Source organism: Moschus berezovskii, chromosome 14 (genome assembly GCF_049115385.1).
Source record: "Moschus berezovskii isolate FMDL1 chromosome 14, NW_MosBer_1.0, whole genome shotgun sequence".
NCBI lineage: Eukaryota > Metazoa > Chordata > Mammalia > Artiodactyla > Moschidae > Moschus > Moschus berezovskii.
The window spans coordinates 2,412,971-2,432,640 of NC_142473.1; positions in this window are offsets into that span (position 1 = coordinate 2,412,971).

Below are 19,670 nucleotides of genomic sequence, written 5' to 3' on the forward strand. Positions count from 1 at the left end.
AACGTTCCCTAACATCCGTCCTCAGTGGAGAGGAGAACACACTTTATGGACTCAAATCGTGAAGAGACAATATTCCCATTTAACGGCTCGAGAGTAACCCAGAAGTTCCCCTTCCAACACAAAAGGGGACTTGAATTCCCTGAAGCAACCCTAATGACTTCCTGACGATACCTTCGGAAATCCAGAAGTACCCGCGGCTTCCCGTCCGAACTAAAGAAACACGACAAAATTATCCCCTGAATGCGAGATGAGGTAATTTTGCGCTGCAGAATTTCAAGAGAAATCCCACATTCCCGCTTGAAAGGCAAAAGGGTACTTAACACACTTTATGCCACTCAGAAATTTCCCTAACATCCGTCCCCATTGGAGAGGAGAACACACTTTATGGATTCAACACGTGAAGACGCCCTATTCCAATTAAAGGGCTAGAGAGTAACGCGGAAGTTCCCTTTCCAACACAAAAGGGGACCTGACTTCCCTGAAGTAACTCGAGTGAGTCCCTGAGGTCCGCGTCACAACTCGAGAATTATACCCATCTTCCCGCCGAAATTCGAGAAACACCACAATATTATCCCCTCAATGCGAGATGAGGAAATTTTGCGCTGCAGAATCTCAAGAGAAATCCAACATTCCCGCTTGCAAAGTAAAAGTTACTTGACTCCCTTTAGGCAACTCAGAATGTTCCCTAACATCCGTCCTCAAGGAGAGGAGAACACACTTTATGCACTGAAATCGAGAAGAGGCAATATTCTCATTTAATGGCTGGAGAGTAATCTGGATGTTCCCCTTCGAACACAAAAGGGGAATTGACTTCCCTTAAGCAACCCGATCGAGTGCCTGAGGTCCCATTTGCAACTCGAGAAGAACGCCCTGCTTCCAGTTTCAACACGAGAAACACCACAAAATTATCCCCTCAATGCGAGTTGAAGCAATTTTGCGCTGCAGAACCTCAAGAGAAATCTCACATTCCCGCCTGAAAGGCAAAAGGGTACTTGACACACTTTAATCCACTCACAAAGTTCCCTAACATCCGTCCCCATTGGAGAGGAGAACACACTTTATGGATTCAACACGTGAAGATGCCCTATTCCAATTAAAGGGCTAGAGAGGAATCCGGAAGTTCCCCTTCCAGCACAAAAGGGGACCTGACTTCCCTGAAGCAACACGAGTGAGTTCCTGAGGTCCACCTCGCAATTCCAGTAATACCCCCAGCTTCCCGCTGACATTCAGGAAACACCATAAAATTATGCCATAAATTCGATATGAGGAAATTTCGCGCTGCAGGAAATCCACATTAACGCTTGAAAGGCAAAAGGGAACTTGGCATATTTTGTGCCCCTCAGAAAGTTCCCTAAAATCCGTCCCCATTGCAGAGGCGGACACAATTTATGGACTCAACTCCAGAGAGCCCCTATTCCCTTTAAGGGCTCGAGAGTAATCCGGAAGTTCCCCGTCCAGCACAAAAGGGGACCTGACTTCCCTGAAGTAACTCCAGTGAGTTCCTGAGGTCCCCGTTGAAACTCGAGAAGTACCCCCAGCTTCCCGCCGAAATTCGGAAAACACCACAAAATTATCCCCTCAATGCGAGATGAGGAAACTTTGCGCTGCAGAATCTGAAGAGAAATCCCACATTCCCAAATGAAAGGCAAAAGCGTACTTGACTCCCTTTATGTCACTCAGAAAGTTCCCTAACATCCTTCCATATTGGAGAGGAGAACACACTTTATGGACTCAACTCGGGAAGAAGCCCTATTTCATTTAAAGGGCTCCAGAGTAATCCGGAAGTTCCCCTTCAAGAACAAAAGTGGACCTGACTTCCCTGAAATAACTGAAGTGAGCTCCTGAGGTCCCCGTCTCAAATCCAGAAGTACCCCCATCTTCCTGCCGCAATACGAGAAAAACCACAAAATTATCCCCTCAATAGGAGATGAGGAAATTTTGCGTTGCAGAATCTCAAGAGAAATTCAACATTCCCACTTGAAAGACAAAACGGTACTTGACTCCCTTTATGCGATTCAGAATATTCCCTAACATTAATCCTCAGTGGAGACGAGAACATATTTTATGGACTCAAATGGAGAAGAGGCAATATTCCCTTTTAATGGTTCGAGAGTATTCCGGAGGTTCCCCTTCCAACACAAAGGGGACTTGACTTCCCTGAAGCAACCCGAGCGAGTTCCTGAGGTCCCTGCCGCAACTCGAGAAGTACCCCCAGCTTCCCGCCGCAATTCGAGAAACACCACAAAATTATCCCCTCAATGCGAGATGAGGAAATTTTGCACTGCAGAATCTCAAGAGAAATCCCACATTTCCGCTTGAAAGGCAAAAGAGTACTTGACTCCCTTTAGGCGACTTAGAAAGGTCCCTAACATTCGTCCTCAGTGGAGAGGATAACACACTTTATGGACTCAACTCCAGAAGAGGCCCGATTCCTATTAAAGGTCTCAAGAGTAATCTGGAAGTTCTCCTTCCAGCACAAAAGGGGCCTGATTCCCTGAAGTAACTCGAGTAAGTTCCTGAGGTCCCCATCACAACTCGAGAAACACCACAAAATTATCCCCTCAATGAGAGATGAGGTAATTTTGCACTGCAGAATCTCAAGAGAAATCCCACATTCTCGCCTGAAAGGCAAAGGGGTACTTGACACACTTTATGACACTCAGAAAGTTCCCTATCATCCTTCCCCATTAGAGAGGAGAATACATTTTATGGACTCAACTGGAGAAGGGGCCCTATTCCCATTAAAGGGCTGGAGAGTAATCCGGAAGTTCCCCTTCCAGCACAAAAGGGGACCTGACTTCCCTAAAGTAACTCGAGTGATTTCCTGAGGTCCCCGTTCCAACTCGAGACATACCCTCAGATTCCCGCTCCAATTCGAGAAACACCACAAAATTATCTCCTCAATGCGAGATAAGGAAATTTTGCACTGCAGAATCTCAAGAGAAATCCCACATTCCCGCTTGAAAGGTAAAAGGGTACTTGACACCCTTTAGGCGACTCAGAATGGTCCCTAACATCCGTCCTCCGTGGAGAGGGGAACACACTTTATGGACTGAAATCGAGAAGAGCTAATATTCCCATTTAACGGCTCGAGAGTAATCCGGAAGTTCCCCTTCCAACACCAAAGGGGACTTGACTTCATTGAAGCAAGTGAGTTAGTTCCTGAGGTCCCCGTCGCAACTTGAGAAGTAAACACTACTTCCGCCGGCAACTTGACCAACACCACAAAATTATCCCCTCCATATGAGATGAAGTCATTTTGCACTGCAGAATCTGAAGAAAATTCCCACATTCCCGCTTGAAAGGCAACAGGGTACTTGACACTCTTTATGCGACTCAGAAAGTTCCCTAACATCTGTCCCCATTGGAGAGGAGAGCACACTTTATGGACTCAAAGAGAGAATAGGCCCTATTCCCATTAAAGGGCTCGAGAATAATGCGGAAGTTCCCCTTCCAGCACAAAAGGGGACCTGACTTCCCTGAAGTAACTCGAATGAGTTCCTGAGGTCCCCTCACAACTCAAGAAGTACCCCCAGCTTCCCGCCGCAATTCGAGATACACCACAAAATTATCCACTCAATGCCAGATGAAATTTTGTGCTACAGAATCTAAAGAGAAATCCCACATTCCCGCTTGAAAGAAAAAAGGGTACCGGACTCCATTTAGACGACTCAGGATGGTCCCTAAAAACCGTCCTCTTCGGAAAGGAGAAAACACTTTATGGACTCAACTCGAGAAGAGGCCCTATTCCCACTAAAGTGCTCGAGAGTAATCCGGAAGTTCCCTTCCAGCAAAAAAGGGGACCTGACTTCCCTGAAGTAACTCGAATGAGTTCCTGAGGTTCCATCACAACTGGAGAAGTACACCCAGGTTCTCGCCGCAATTCCAGAAACACCACAAAATTATCCCCTCAATGCGAGTTGAGGAAATTTTTCCTGCAGAATCCCAAGAGAAATCCCACATTCCTGCTTTAAAGGCAAAAGGGTACTTGAATCTCTTTAGGCGACTTAGAATGGCCCCTAAAACCGTCCTCATTTGAGAGGAGAACACACTTTATAGACTCAAATCGAGAAGAGGCAATTTTCCTATTTAACGGCTTGAGAGAAATCCGGAAGTTCCCCTTTCAACACAAAAGGGGACTTGTCTTCCCTGAAGAAACCTGAGGTCCCTGTCGCAACTCGAAATGTACCCCCTGCTTCCCACCGCAACTCAAGAAACACCACAGAATTATCCCCTCAATGCAAAATGAGGAAATTTTTTGCTGCAGAATCTCAAGAAAAATACCACATTCCCACTTGAAAGGCAAAAGGGAACTTGACACATTTTATGCCCCTCAGAAAGTTCCCTAACATCTGTTCCCATTGCAGAGGCATACACACTTTATGGACTCAACTCCAGAAGAGTTCCTATTCCCATTAAAGGGCTCGAGGGTAATTCGGAAGTTCCCCTTCCAGCACAAAAGGGAACCTGACTTCAGTGAAGTCACTTGATTGCGTTCCTGAGGTCCCCGCCGCAATTCTAGAAGTACCACCTGCTTCCTGCCACAATTCGAGAAAAAGCACAAAATTATCCCCGCGATGCGAGAGGAGGAAATTTTGCGCTGCAGAATTTCAAGAGAAATCCCACATTACCATTGAAAGGTAAAAGCGTACTTGACACACTTTATGCCACTCAGAAAGTTCCCTAACATCCATCCCCTTTGGAGAGGAGAACACACTTTATGGACTCAACTCGAGAAGAGGCCCTATTGCCATTAAAGAGCTCGAGAGTAATCTGTAAGTTCCCCTTCCAACACAAAAGGGCACCTGACTACCCTGAAGTAACTCGAGTGAGTCCCTGAGGTTCCCGTCGCAACTTCAGAAGTACCCCCCAGCTACCCGCCAAATTCGAGAAACATCACAAAATTATCCCCTCAAAGCGAGGAGGAAATTTTGCGCTACAAAATCTCAAGAGATATCCCACATTCCCACTTGAAAGGCAAAAGGGTACTTGACTCCCTTCAGGCGACTCAGAATGATCCCTAACATCCGTCTTCAGTGGAGAGGATAACATACTTTATGGACTCAAATCAAGAAGAGGCAATATTCCCATTTACCGGCTCCAGAGTAACCCGGAAATTCCCCTTCCAGCCCAAAAGGGGACCTGACTTCCCTGAAGTAACTCGAGTGAGTTCCTGAAGTCCCTTTGGCACCTCGAGATGTACCCCCAGCTTCCCGCCGCAATTCCAGAAACACCACAAAATTATCCCCTCAATGTAACATGAGGAAATTTTGCGCTGCAGATTTTCAAGAGAAATCCCACATTCCCACTTGAAAGGCAAAACTGTACTTGGCTCCTTTGAGGCGACTCCGAATGGTCCCAAAAATCCCTCCTTAGTGGAGAGCAGAACACACTTTATGGACTAAAATAGAGAAGAGGCAATATTCCCATTTAACAGCTCGAGAGTAATCCGGAAGTTCCCCTTCCAACACAAAAGGGGACTTGAATTCCCTGAAGCAACCCGAGCGAGTCCTGAGTTCCCCGTCGAAAATCGAGAATTAAACCCTGCTTCCCGCAGCAACTCGAGAAACACCACAGAATTATGCTCTCAATACGAGATGAGGTAAATTTTTGCTGCAAAATCTCAAGAGAAATCCCACATTCCCGCTTGAAAGGCACAAGGGTACTTGACTCCCTTTAGGCGACTCAGAATGGCCCCTAAAACCGTCCTCATTGGAGAGGAGAACACAATTAATGGACTCAAATGGAGAGGAGGCAATATTCCCTTTGAACGGCATGAGAGTAATGCGGAAGTTCCCCTTCCAAAACAAAAGGGGACTTGACATCCCTGAAGCAACCCGAGTGAGTTCCTGAGGTCCCCGCCGCAACTCGAGAAATACCCGCTCTTCCCGACGCAACTGGAGAAACACCACAAAATTATACCCTCAAAGCGAGATGAGATAATTTTTCGCTGCAGAATCTCAAGAGAAATCCCACATTCCTGCTTGAAAGGCAAAAAAGTACTTGACTCCCTTTATGCGACTCAGAATATTCCCTAACATCCATCCTCAGTGGAGAGGAGAACACTCTTCATGCACTCAAATCGAGAAGAGGAAATATTCCCATTTAAAGGCTCAAGAGTAATCAAGAAGTTCCCCTTCCAACACAAAAGGGAACTTGACTTCCCTGGAGCAACCCGAGAGAGTTCCTTAGGTTCCCGTTTCAAATCCAGAAGTATCCCATGCTTCCAGCTGCAACTCTAGAAACAACACAATATTATCCCCTCATTGCGAGATGAGGAAATTTTATGCTGCAGAATCTCAAGAGAAATCCCACATTCCCGCTTGAAAAAGGGAACATGGCATACTTGATGCCCATCAGAAAGTTCCCTAAAATCCGTCCCCATTGCAGAGGCATGCACAATTTATGGACTCAACTCCAGAAGAGCCCCTATTCCCTTAAAGGGCACGAGAGTAATCCGGAAGTTCCCCGTCCAGCACAAAAGGGGACCTGAGTACCCTGAAGTAACTCCAGTGATTTCCTGAGGTCAACATTGCAACTGGAGAAGTACCCGCAGCTTCACGCCGCAACTCGAGAAACACCACAAAATTATCCACTCAATGGGAGATGACGAAATTTTGCGCTGCAAATCTCAAGAGAAACAGCACATTTCCTCTTGAAAAGCAAAAGGATACTGGACACCCTTTATACGACTCAGAAATTTCACTAACATCAGTCCCCAACGGAGAGGAGAACACTCTTTGTGGACTCAATTCGAGATGAGGCCCTATTCCCATTTAAAGACTGGAAAGTAAACCGGAAGTTCCCCTTCCAACACAAAAGGGGACCTGACATCCGTGAAGCACCCCGAGCGAGTTCCTGAGGTCACCGTCGCAACTTCAGAATTACCCCCAACTTCCTGACGCAATTCGAGAAACACCACAAAATTATCCCCTCAATTCGAGAGGAGGAAAATTTTGCTGCATAATTTTAGGAGTAATCCCACTTTCCCTCTTGAAAGGGAAAAGAGTACTTGACACAGTTTATGCGAATCAGATAGTTCCATCACACAGCCATATCCATTGGAAAGGAGAACACACTTTATGGACTCAATTCGAGGTGAGGCCCTATTGCAATTTAACAGCTCGAATGTAAACTTGAAGTTCTCCTTCCAACACAAAAGGGGACCTGACTTCCCTGAAAGAACCAGAACGAGTTCCTGATGTCCCCGTCGCAACTAAAGAAGTTTCCCGAACTTCCACCGCTACTCAAGAAACAACACAAAATTATCCCCTCAATGTGAGATGAGGAAATTTTGCGCTACAGAATCTCAAGAGAAGTGTCACATTTCCTCTTGAAAGGAAAAAGGGTACTTGAAACCCTTTATGAGACTCAGAAATTTCACTAACATCAGTCCCCATTGGATAGGAGAACACACTTAATGGACACAATTCAAGATGTGGCCCTATTTTCATTTAACGGCTAGAGAGTAAACCGGAAGTTCCCCTCCAACATAAAAGGGGACCTGACTTCCCTGAAGCAACCCGAATGAGTTCCTGAGTTCCCCATCGTAACTCGAGAAGTACCACCAGCTTTCTGCCGCAAGTCGAGAAACACCACAAAATTATCCCCTCAATGCGAGATGAGGAAATTTTGCGCTGCAGAATCTCAAGAGAAATCCCACATTCCCTCTTGAAAGGCAAAAAGGTACTTGACTCCCTTTAGGAGACTCAAAATGGTCCCTAACATCCATCCTCATTGGAGAGGAGAACACACTTTATGGACTCAAATGGAGAAGAGGCAATATTCCCATTAAAGGGCTTAAGAGTAATCAGGAATTTCCCTTTCCAACACAAACGGTGACTTGACTTCCCTGAAGCAACGCGAGCGAGTTCCTGAGGTCTCCGTTGCAACTCGAGGTGAAACGCCTGCTTTTCGCCCCAACTCGAAAAACACCACACAATTATCCCCACAATGCGAGATGAGGTAATTTTGCGCTATAGAATCTCAAGAGAAATCCCATATTCCCGCTCAAAAGGCAAAAGAGTACATGACACAATTTATGACACTGAGAAGCAATTGGAGCGAATTCCTGAGGTTCCCGTCCCAAATGGAAAAGTACACGCAGCTTCCCGCCGCAACACGAGAAACACCACAAAATTATCTCCTCTATGCGAGATGAGGTAATTTTGCGCTGCAGGATCTCAAGAGAAATCCCACATTCCCACTTGAAAGGCAAAAGGGTACTTGACACACTTTATGCCACTCAGAAATTTCCCTAACATGCGTCCACATTAGAGAGGAGAACACACTTTTTGGATTCAAAACGTGAAGTCGCCGTATTCCAATTAAAGGGTTAGAGAGAAATCCGGAAGTTCCACTTCCAGCACAAAAGGGGACCTGACTTCCCTGAAGTAACTCGAGTGAGTTCCTGAGGTCCGAACGCAACTCGAGAATTATATCCAGCTTCCCGCCGCAATTCGAGAAACACCACAAATTTATCCACTCATGCGAGATGAGGAAATTTTGTGCTGCAGAATCTCAAGAGAAATCCCATATTCCCGCTTGAAAAGTAAAAGGCTACTTGACTCCCTTTCGGCGACTCAGAATGTTCCCTAACATCCGTCCTTAAGAAGAGGAGAACACACTTTATGCACTGAAATCGAGAAGAGGCAATATTCTCATTTAACGGCCCTAGAGTAACCCGGAAGTTCCCCTTCCAACACAAAAGGAGACTTAACTTAAATATTCCCATTTAAGGGCTCAAGAGTAATCCGGAATTTCCCTTTCCAATACAAAAGGTGACTTGACTTCCCTGAAGCAACGCTGGTGAGTTCCTGACGTTCCCTTCGCAAATCCGTAAGTACCCCCGGCTTCCCGCCGCAAAAAAGAAACACCACAATATTATCCCCTCAATGCGAGATGAGGAAATTTTCGGCTGCAGAATATCCAAAGAAATCCCACATGCCCGCTTGAAAGGCAAAAGGGTACTTGACACACATTATGCCACTCAGAAATTTCCTTAACATCCGTCCCTATTGGAAAGGACACATTCTGGATTCAACACGTGTAGACGCCCTATCCCAATTAAAGGGCTAGAAAGTAATCTGGAAGTTCCCCTTCTAGCAAAAAAGGGGACCTGACTTCCCTGAAGTAACTCGAGTGAGTCGCTGAGGTCCGCGTAGCAACTCGAGAAGTACCCCCAGCTTACCGCCGCAATTGGAGAAACACCACAAAATTATCCCCTCAAAGCAAGATGAGGAAATTTTGTGCTGCAGAATCTCAAGAGAAATCCCACATTCCTGCTTGAAAAGTAAAAGGGTACTTGAATCCCTTTAGGCGTTTCAGAATATTCCCTGTCATCCGTCCACAATGAGAGGAGATCACAATTTATGCACTGAAATCGAGAGGAGGCAATATTCCCTATTAAGGGCTCGAGAGTAATCCAGATGTTCCCCTTCTCGCAAAAAAGGGGACCTGACTTCCCTGAAGTAACTCGAATGAGTTGCTAAGGTCCGAGTCACAACTCGAGAAGTACCCCCAGCTTCCCGCCACAATTCGAGAAACACCACAAAATTATCCCCTCAATGCGAGATGAGGTAATTTTGCAATGCAGAATCTCAAGAGAAATCCCACATTTCCGCTTGAAAGGCAAAAGTGTACTTGACTCCCTTTATGCGACTCAGAATGTTCCCTACCATCCGTCCCCAGTGAAGAGAAGAACACATTTCATGGACTCGAATCGAGAAGAGGCAATATTCCCATTTAAAGGCTCGAGAGTAATCAAGAAGTTCCCCTTCCAAATCAAAAGAGGACTTAACTTCCCTGACGCAACCGAAGCGAGTTCCTGAGGGTCCCGTCTCAACTCCAGCAGTACACCTGCTACCCTCCACAACTCGAGAAACACCACAATATTATCCCCTTAGTGCGAGATGAGGTTATTTTTCGCTGCAGATTCTCAAGAGAAATCCTACATTCCCGCTTGAAAGCAAAAGGAAACTTGACACACTTTACGCCACTAAGAAAGTTCCCTAACATCCGTCCCTATTGGAGAGGCGTACACACTTTATGGACTCAACTCCAGAAGAGGCCCTATTCCCATTAAAGGGCTCGATAGTAATCCGGAAGCTCAGCTTCCAGTACAAAAGAGGACCTGAATTCCCTGATGTAACTCGAGTGAGCTTCTGAGATCCCCGTCGAAACTCGAGAAGTAAACCTAGATTCCCGCCGCAATTCGAGAAACATGACAAAATTATCCCCTCAATGCGAGATGAGGAAATTTTGCATTAGAGAATCTCAAGAGAAATCCCACATTCCCCCTTGAAAGGCAAAAGTGTACTTGATTCCCTTTATGCGACTCAGAATGTTCCCTAACATCCTTCCTCAGTGAAGAGGAAAACACACTTTATGGACTCAAATCGAGAAGCGGCATTATTCTCATTTAACGGTTCGAGAGTAATGCGGAAGTTCCCCTTCCAACACAAAAGGGGACTTGACTTCCCTGAAGCAACCCGAGCGAGTTCCTGAGGTCTCCACCGCAACTACAAAGTGCCCCCTCGCTTCCCACCTCAACTCGAGAAACAACACAAAATTATCCCCTCAATGCGAGAGGAGGAAATTTTGTGCTGCAGAATCGCAAGAGAAATCCCACATTCACGATTGAAAGGCAAATGCGTACTTGACAAACTTTATGCCACTCAGAAAATTCCCAAACATGCGTCCCCATTGGAGAGGAGAACACACTTTATGGACTCAACTCCAGAAGAGGCCCTATTCCCATTTTAGGGCTCAATAGTAATCCAGAAGCTCAACTTGCAGTACAAAAGAGTACCTGACTTCCCTGAAGTACCTCGAGTGAGCTTCTGAGATCCCCGTCGAAACTCCAGAAGTACCCCTAGATTCCCGCCGCAATTCGAGAAACACGACAAAATAATCCCCTCAATGCGAAATGAGGAAATTTTGCGTTAGAGAATCTCAAGAGAAATCCCACATTCCCGCTTGAAAGGCAAAAATTTACTTGACTCCCTTTATGCGACTCAGAATGTTCTCTAACATCCTTCCTCAATGAAGAGGAAAACACACTTTATGGACTCAAATCGAGAAGCTGCATTATTCCCATTTAACGGCTCGGGAGTAATCCGGAAGTTCCCCTTCCAACACAAAAGGTGACTTGACTTCCCTGAAGCAACCCGAGCGATTTACTGAGAGTTCCGTTTCAATTCCAGAAGTAGCCCCTGCTTCCCGCCACAACTCGAGAAACAAGACAATATTATCCCCTCAAGGCGAATGAGGTAATTTTGCGCCGCAGAATCTCAAGAGAAATTCCACATTCCCGTTTGAAAGGCAAAAGGGAACTTGACACACTTTATTCCCCTCAGAAAGTTCTCTAATATCCGTCCCCATTGGAGAGGCATACACACTTTATGGACTCAACTCCAGAAGAGCCCCTATTCCCATTAAAGGGCTCGAGAGTAATCCGGAAGTTCCCCTTCCAGCACAAAAGGTGACCTGACTTCCCTGAAGTAATTCGAGTGAGTTCCTGAGTCCCCGTTGCAACTCTAGAAGTACCCCCAGCTTCCCGCCCCAGTTCGAGAAACACCACAAAATTATCCCCTCAATGCGAGATGAGGAAATTTTGGGCTGCAGAATCCCTGGAGAATTCCCACATTCCTGCTTGAAAGGAAAAGGGTACTTGACTCCCTTTTGGTGACTCAGAATGTTCCCTAACATCCATCCTCAGTGGAGAGGAGAACATATTTTATCGACTCAAATGGAGAAGAGGCAATATTCTCTTTTATGGACTTGACAGTAATCCGGAAGTTCCCCTTGCAACACAAAAGGGGACTTGACTTCCCTGAAACAACCCGAGCGACTTCCTGAGGTCACCGCCGGAACTCGAAAAGTACCCCCTGCTCTCCGCCACAACTCTAGAAACACCACAAAATTACCCCCTCAATGCGAGATAAGGAAATTTTGCGCTTCAGAATATCAAGGGAAATCCCACATTCACGAATGAAAGACAGAAGGGTACTTGATTCTCTTTATGCGACTCAGAATGTTCCCTAACATCCATCCTCAGTGGAGAGGAGAATATATCTTTTGGACTCAAAGGAGAAGAGGCAATTTTCCCCTTTAAAGGCTCGAGTGTAATCTGGAAGTTCCCCCTTCCTGCACAAAAGGGGACCTGAGTTCGCTGAAGTAACTCCAGTGAGTTCCTGAGATCCCCGTCGCAACTCCAGAAGTATCCCCAGCCTCCCAACGAAATTCAAGTAACACCACAAAATTATCCCCTCAATGTGAGATGAGGAAATTTTGCGCTGCAGAATTTCAAGAGAAATCCCACATTCCCGCTTAAAAGGAAAAGTATACTTGACTCCCTTTAGGCGACTCAGAATGTTGCCTAACATCCTTCCTCAGTGAAGAGGAAAACACACTTTATGGACTAAAATAGAGAAGAGGCATTATTCTCATTTAACAGCTGGAGAGTAATCCGGAAGTTCCCCTTCCAACACAAAAGGGGACTTGACTTCCCTGAAGCAACTCGAGCGAGTTCCTGAGGTCTCCGCCCCAACGCGAGAAGTACCCCCTGCTTCCCCCTGCAACTCCAGAAACACCACAAAATTATCCGCTCAATTCAAGATGAGGAAAATTTTCGCTGCAGAATCTCAAGAGAAATCCCACATTCCCGCTTGAAAGGCAAAAGGGTACTTGACTCCCTTTATGCGACTCAGAATTTTCCCTAACATCCATCCTCAGTGGAGAGGAGAACACACTTCATGAACTCAAATAGAGAAGAGGCAATATTTCCATTTAAAGGCTCGAGAGTAATCAAGAAATTCCCCTTCCAACTCAAAAGAGGACTTGACTTCATTGAAGCAACCCGAGCGAGTTCCTGAGGTCCATGACGCATCTAGGAAGTGCCCCCTGTTTCCCACCACAATCCGAGAATCAACAGAAAATTATCCCCTCATTGAGAGATGAGGAAATTTTGCGCTGAAGAATCTCAAGAGATATCCCACATTCCTGCTTGAAAGGCTTAAGGGAACTTGACACACTTTATGCCCCTCAGAGTTACCTAACATCCGTCCCCATTGGAGAGGCATACACACTTTATGGACTCAACTCCAGAAGAGACCGTATTCACATTAAATGGATCGAGAGTAATCCGGAAGTTCCCCTTCCAGCACAAAAGGGGACCTGACTTCCCTGAAGTAATTCGTTAAGATCCTGAGGTATCCGTCGCAACTCCAGAAGTAACCCCAGCTTCCTGTCCCAATTCGAGAAACAACAGAAAATTATCCCCTCAATGCGAGATGAGGAAAATTTTCTCTGCAGAATCTTAAGAGAAAACCCACATTTCCGCTGAAAGGCAAAAGGGTACCTGACTCCATTTATGCAACTCAGAATGTTCCCTAATATCCATCCTCAGTGGAGAGGAGAACATATTTTATGGACTCAAATGGAGAAGAAGCAATATTCCCTTTTAACGGCTCAAGAGGAATCCGGATGTTCGCCTTCCAACACAAAAGGGGACTTGACTTCCCTGACACAACCCGAGCAAGTTCCTGAGGGTCACCTCTCAAGTCCAGAAGTACCCCCTTCTTCCCGCCACAACTCGAGAAACAAAACAATATTATCCCCTCACTGCGAGATGAGGAAATTTTGCGCTGGAGAATCTCAAGAGAAATCCCACATTCCCGCTTGAAAGGCAAAAGGGTACTTGACTCCCTTTATGCGACTCAGAATGTTCCCTAACATCCGTCCTCAGTGGAATGGAGAACACACTCTATGGACTCAACTCGAGAAGAGGCAATATTCCCATTTAATGTCTACAGAGTAATCCGGAAGTTCCCCTTCCAGCACAAAAGGGGAACTGACTTCCCTGAAGTAACTCGAGTGAGTTCCTGAGGTACCCGTCGCAACTCTAGAAGTACCCCCAGCTTCCCACCGCAATTCGAGAAACACCACAAAATTATGCCCTCAATGCGAGATGAGGAAATTTTGGGCTGCAGAATCCCTGGAGAATTCCCACATTTCCGCTTGAAAGGAAAAGGGTACTTGACTAACTTTAGGCGACTCAGAATGTTCCCTAACATCCTTTATCAGTGGAGAGGAAAACACACTTTATGGATTCAAATTGAGAAGAGGCATTTTCACCATTTAACAGCTCGAGAGTCATCCGGAATTTCCCCTTCCAACACAAAAGGGGACAGAACTTCCCTGAAGTAACCCGAGCAAATTCCTGAGGTCCCCGTCACAACTCGAGAAGTACCCCGTGCTTTCCGCCACAACTCGAGAAACAACACAATATTATCCCCTCAAAGCTAGATGGGGAAATTTTGCGCTGCAGAATCTCAAGAGAAATCCCACATTCTCGCTTGGAAGCAAAAGGTAACTTGACACACTTCATGCGACTCAGAAAGTTCCCTAATATCCGTCCCCATTGGAAAGGCGTACACACTTTATGGATTCAGCCCCCGAAGAGGCCCTATTCCCATTAAAGGTTTCTAGAGTAATCCGGAAGTTCCCCTTCCAGCAAAAATGTGGACTTGACTTCCCTGAAGCAACCCGAGCGAGTACCAGAGGTCTGCGCCGCAACTTGAGAAGTACCCCCTGCTTCCCTCCATAATTCAAGAAACAACAAAAAATTATCCCCTCAATGCGAGATGAAGAAATTTTGTGCTGCAGAATCTCAAGAGAAATCCCACATTCCCAACTGAAAGGCAAAAGCGTACTTGACACACTTTTTGCCACTCAGAATGTTCCCTAACATCCGTCCCCAAAGGAGAGGAGAACACACTTTATGGACTCAACTCGAGAAGAGGCCCTATTCCCATTAAAGGGCTTGAGAGTAATCCGGAAGTTCCCCTTCCAGGACTAAAGGGACCTGACTTCCCTGAGTAACTCGAGTGAGTTCCTGAGGTCCCCGTCGCAACTCTAGAAGTACCGCCAGCTTTGGGCAGCAATTCCTGGACCAACAAAAAATTATCCCCTCAATGCGAGATGAGGAAATTTTGCCCTGCATAATCTCAAGAGAAATCCCACATTCCCGCTTGAAAGGCAAAAGGGTACTTGACTCACTTTATGCGACTAAGAATGTTCCCTAAAATCCATTCTCAGTGGAGAGGAGAACATATTTTATGGACTCAAATTGAGAAGAGGCAATATTCCCTTTTAACGGCTCGAGAGTAATCCGGAAGTCCCCCTTCCAACACAAAAGGGGACTTGACTTCCCTGAAGCAACCCGAGTGAGTTCCTGAGAGTTTCGTTTTAACTCCAGAAGTAACCCCTGCTTCCCGCCACAACTCCAGAAACAACACAATATTATCCCCTCAATGCGAGATAAGGTAATTTTGTGCTGAAGAATCTCAAGAGAAATCCCACATTCCTGGATGAAAGGCAAAAGGGAACTTGACACACATTATTCCACTCAGAAAGTTCCCTAACTCCATCCCCATTGGAGAGGCATACACACTTTATGGACTCAAATCCAGAAGAGCCCCTATTTCCATTAAAGGTCTCCAGAGTAATCCGGAAGTTCCCCTTCCAGCACAAAAGGTGACCTGACTTCCCTGAAATAACTCGAGTGATTTCTGAGGTCCCCATCGCAACTCCAGAAGTACCCCCAGCTTCCCACCGCAATTTGAGAAACACCACAAAATTATCCCCTCAATGCGAGATGAGGAAATTTTGCGCTGCAGAATCCTAAGAGAATTCCCACATTCCCGCTTGAACGGCAAAAGGGTACTTGACTCCCTTTATGCGACTCAGAATGTTCCCTAACAACCATCCTCAGTGGAGAAGAGAACACACTTCATGGAATCAAATCGAGAAGAGGCAATATTTCCATTTAAAGGCTCGAGAGTAATCAAGAAGTTCCCCTTCCAACACAAAAGAGGACTTGACTTCCCTGAAGCAACCCGAGCGAGTTCCTGAGGTCCCCGCCGCAAACTGCAGAAGTACCCCCAGCTTCCCGCCACAATTCGAGAAACACCACAAAATTATCCTGTCAATGCGAGAGGAGGAAATTTTGCGCTGCAGAATCTCAAGAGAAATCCCACATTCCCGGTTTAAAGGAAAAGTATACTTGGATCCCTTTATGCGACTCAGAATGTTCCCTAACATCCATCCTTAGTGGAGAAGAGAACACACTTCATGGACTCAAATCGAGAAGAGGCCATATTCCCAGTTAAAAGCTTGGGAGTAATCAAGAAGTTCCCCTTCCAACTGAAAAGAGGACTTGACTTCCCTGACGCAACCCGAGCGAGTTCCTGAGGGTCCCCTATCAAGTCCCTGCTTCCCGCCACAACTTGAGAAACAAAACAATATTATACCCTCAATGCGACATGAGGTTATTTTTCCCTGCAGAATATCAAGAGAAATCCTACATTCCCGCTTGAAAGCAAAAGGGAACTTGACACACTTTATGTTATGCCATTCAGAAAATTCCCTAACATCCGTCCCTATTGGAGAGGCGTACATACTTTATGGACTCAACTCCAGAAGAGGCCCTATTCCCATTAAAGGGCTTGAGAGTAATCCAGATGTGCCCCTTCCAGTACAAAAGAGGACCTGACTTCCCTGAAGTAACTCGAGTGAGCTCCTGAGGTCCCCGTCGAAACTCTAGAAGTACCCCCAGCTTCCCGCCACAATTCGAGAAACACCACAAAATTATCCCCTCAATGCGAGATGAGGAAATTTTGGACAGCAGAATCTCAAGAGAAATCCCACATTCCCGCTTGAAAGGCAAAAGAGTACTTGAATCCCTTTATGCGACTCAGAATGTTACTTAACGTCCTTCCTCAGAGAAGAAGAAAACACACTTTATGTATTCAAATCGAGATGAGGCATTATTTCCATTTAACGGTTCGAGAGTAATACGGAAGTTCCCCTTCCAACACAAAAGGGGACTTGATTTCCCTGAGGCAACCCGAGTGAATTCCTGAGGTTTCCACCGCAACCACGAAGTGCCCCCTGCTTCCCAGCACAACTCGAGAAACAACACAAAATTATCCCCTCAATGAGAGATGAGGAAATTTGGTTCTGCAGAATCGCCAGAGAAATCCCACATTCCCAATTGAAAGGCAAATGCGTACTTGACAAACTTTATGCTACTCAGAAAATTCCCTAACATGCCTCCCCATTGGAGAGGAGAACACAATTTATGGACTCAACTCCAGAAGATGCACTATTCCCATTAAAAGGCTGGAGAGTAATCCGGAAGTTCCCTTTCCAACACCAAAGGGGACCTGACTTCCCTGAAGCAACCCGAGTGAGTGCCTGAGGTCCCCGTCGCAACTCGAGAAGTAGCCCCAGCTTCCCGCCGCAACTCGAGAAACACCACAAAATTATCCCCTCAATGATAGATGAGGAAATTAAGGGCTGCAGAATCTCAAGAGAAATACATCATTCTCTCTTGAAAGGGAAAAGGGAACTTGACATCCTTTATGCAACTTAGAAAGTTCCCTCACACAGCCATTCCCTTTGGAGAGGAGAACACATTTTATGGACTAAATTAGAAATAAGAGCCTATTACCATTTAACGGCTCGAGAGTAAACCGGAAGTTCCCCTTGCAACACAAACGGGGACCTGACTTCCATTAAGGATCCCAAGCGAATTCCTGAGGTCCAGTTCGCAACTCCAGAAGTAACCCCAGTTTCCCCCGCAACTCGTGAAACACCACAAAATTTTCCACTCAATGCGAGATGAGGAAATTTTGCACTGTAGAATCTCAAGAGATATACCACATTCCCTCTTGAAAGGCAAAAGCGTACTTGACACCCTTTATGCGACTCAGGAAATTCCCTCACACAGCCCCCACATTGGAGAGGAGAACACACTTTATGGACTCAATTCGAGATGAGACCCTATTCACATTTAACGGCTCGAGAGTAAACCGGAAGTTCCCCTTCCAAAACCAAGGAGACCTGACATCCCTGAAGCAATCTGAGCGAGTTCCTGAAGACCCCGTCGCAACTCCAGAAGTACCCGCAGCTTCCCGCCACAACTCGAGAAACACCACAAAATTATCCCCTCAAAGCAAGATGAGGAAGTTGTGCGCTACAGAATCTCAAGAGAAATAACACATTTCCTCTTGAAAGGCAAAACGTTACTTGACACCCTTTATGTGACTGAGAAATGTCACTAACATCAGTCCCCATTGGAGATGAGAACACAGTTTATGGACTCAATTCGAGATGTGACCCTATTCTCATTAAACGTCTCCAGAGTAAACCGGAAGTTCCCATTCCAACACAAAAGAGGACCTGAATTCCATGAAGCAACCAGAGCGAGTTCCTGAGGTCACCATCGCAACTCGAGAAGTATCCCCAGCTTCCCGCTGGAACACGAGAAACACCACAAAATTATCCCCTCAAATCGAGATGAGGAAATTTTGCGCTATATAATCTCAAGGGAAATACCACATTCCCTCTTGAAAGGCAAAATGGTACTTGACACCCTTTATGCGACTCAGAATGTTCCCTCACACAGCCGTTCCCATTGGAGAGGAGAACAGATTTTATGGACTCAATTCGAGATGAGCCCCTTTTCCCATTTAAAGGCTGGTGAGTAAATTGTAAGTTCCCCTTCCAACACATAAGGGGATCTGACTTCCCTGAAGCAACCCGAGCTGGATCCTTAGGTCTCCGTCGCAAATAGAGAAGTACTCCAAGCTTCCTGCCATAACTTGATAAACACCACAGAATTTCCCCTCAATGTGAGATGAGGAAGTTTTGCGCTGCAGAATCTCAAAAGAAATACCACATTCCCTCTTGAAAGGCAAAAGGGTACTTGAAAACCTTTATGCGACTCAGAAATTTCACTAACATCAGTCCCATTAGAGAGGAGAACACAGTTTATGGACTCAATTCGAGATGAGCCCCTCTTCCCATTAAACGGTTCGAGAGTAAACCGGAAGTTCCCCTTCCAACACCAAAGGGGACCTAACTTCCCTGAAGCTACCCGAGCGAGTTCCTGAGGTCCCCGTCGCAACTTGAGCAGTACACCAGCTTCCCACCGCAATTCGAGAAACACCAAAATATTATCCCCTCAATGCGAGATGAGGAAATTTTGCGCTGCAGAATCTCAAGAGAAATCCCACATTCCCGCGTGAAAGGCAAAAGGGTACTTTACTCACTTTATACCATTCTGAAAGTTCCTTATCATCTGTCCCCATTGGAGAGGAGAACACATTTTATGGACTCAAATGGAGAAGAGGCCTTTTCTCTTTAAAGGGCTTGAGATTAATGCGGAAGTTCCCTTTCCAGCACAAAAGGTGACCTAACTTCCCTGAAGTAACTCGAGTGAGTTCCTGAGGTCCCCGTCGCACCTCAATAAGTACCCCCAGCTCCCCGCCGCAATTCGAAAACACCTCAATATTATCCCCTCAATGGGAGTTGAGGAAATTTTGCGCTGCAGAATCTCAAGAGAAATCCCATATGCCCGCTTGAAAGGCATAAGGTTACTTGACTCCCTTTATGCGACTCAGAAAGTTCCTTAATATCTGTCCTCATAGGAGAGGAGAACTTATTTTATGGAGTCAAATCGAGAAGAGGCAATATTCCCATTTAACGTCTAGAGAGTAATCCTGAAGATCCCTTCCAGCACAAATGGGACCTGACTTCCCTGAAGTAACTCGAGTGAGTTCCTGAGGTCCCCGTTGTAACTCGAGAAGTACCGCCTGATACCC